This window comes from Arachis duranensis, chromosome 4, assembly GCF_000817695.3.
Source record: "Arachis duranensis cultivar V14167 chromosome 4, aradu.V14167.gnm2.J7QH, whole genome shotgun sequence".
In the NCBI taxonomy this organism is placed as follows: Eukaryota; Viridiplantae; Streptophyta; class Magnoliopsida; order Fabales; family Fabaceae; genus Arachis; species Arachis duranensis.
In genome coordinates this window covers 79,220,218-79,221,610 of record NC_029775.3, presented here as the reverse complement: position 1 = coordinate 79,221,610, position 1,393 = coordinate 79,220,218, and positions in this window count along the sequence as shown.

The window sequence follows — 1,393 nt, the reverse complement described above, 5'->3', positions numbered from 1 at the left end:
TTTTTTTCTGCAAGCTTTTGCTTTTTCACTGCTTTTTCTTGCTTCAAGAATCAATTTTCATGATTTTTCAGATTGTCAATAACATTCTCTTTGTTCATCATTCTTTCAAGAGCCAACAATTTTAACATTCATAAACAACAAGATCAAAAATATGCATTGTTCAATCATTCATTCAGAAAACAAAAAGTATTGTCACCACATCAATATAATTAAACTATATTCAAGGATAAATTCAAAAATCATGTACTTCTTGTTCTTTTGAATTAGAAACATTTTTATTTTAAGAGAGGTGAAGGATTCATGGAATTTATTTATAACTTTAAGACATATTTACTAAACACTAATGATCATGAAGTAGAGACACAAATATAGATGACATAATAAGCATAAAAACCGAAAAACAAAAAAAATAAGAACAAGGAATGAGTCCACCTTAGTGGCGTCTTCTTCTTGAAGTACCAATGATGTCCTTAAGCTCTTCTATGTCCCTTCCTTGCCTTTGTTGCTCCTCCCTCATTGCCCTTTGATCTTCTCTAATTTCATGGAGAATGATGGAGTGCTCTTGATGTTCCACCCTTAATTGATACACATTGTAACTCAAATCTTCTAGGGAAGTGTTGAGTTGCTCCCAATAGTTGTTGGGAGGAAAGTGCATCCCTTGAGGCATCTCCGGGATTTCTTGGTGATGAGCTTCCTCATGCGTCTCTTGGGTTCCATGAGTGGGCTCTCTTGTTTGCTCCATCCTTTTCTTAGTGATGGGCTTGTCCTCCTCAATGAGGATGTCTCCTCCTATGATAACTCCAGCTGAGTAACATAGATGGCAAATAAGATGAGGAAAAGCTAGCCTTGCCAAAGTAGAGGACTTATCGGCTATTTTGTAGAATTCATGGGAGATGACTTCATGAACTTCTAATTCCTCTCCAATCATGATGCTATGAATCATAATGGCCCGATCCACAGTAACTTCAGATCGGTTGCTAGTGGGGATGATTGACCCTTCTAGTGTAGGGGCGTGCATATTCTTGCATCATAGGTAAGTTGAATGCCAACCTCACCTTTTCCATACTAAAATCTAAGTATTTCCCCCGAACTATTGTAAGATAATTCTTTGGACTCGGGTTCACACTTTGATCATGGTTCCTAGTGATCCATGCATTGGCATAGAACTCTTGAACCATTAAGATTCTGACTTGTTGAATGGGGTTGGTTAGAACTTCCCAACCTCTTCTTTGGATCTCATGTCGGATCTCCGGATACTCATTTTTCTTGAGCTTGAAAGGGACCTCAGGGATCACCTTCTTCTTGGCCACAGCATTATAGAAGTGGTCTTGATGGGCTTTGGAGATGAATCTTTCCATCTCCCATGACTCGGAGGTGGAAGCTTTTGTCTTCC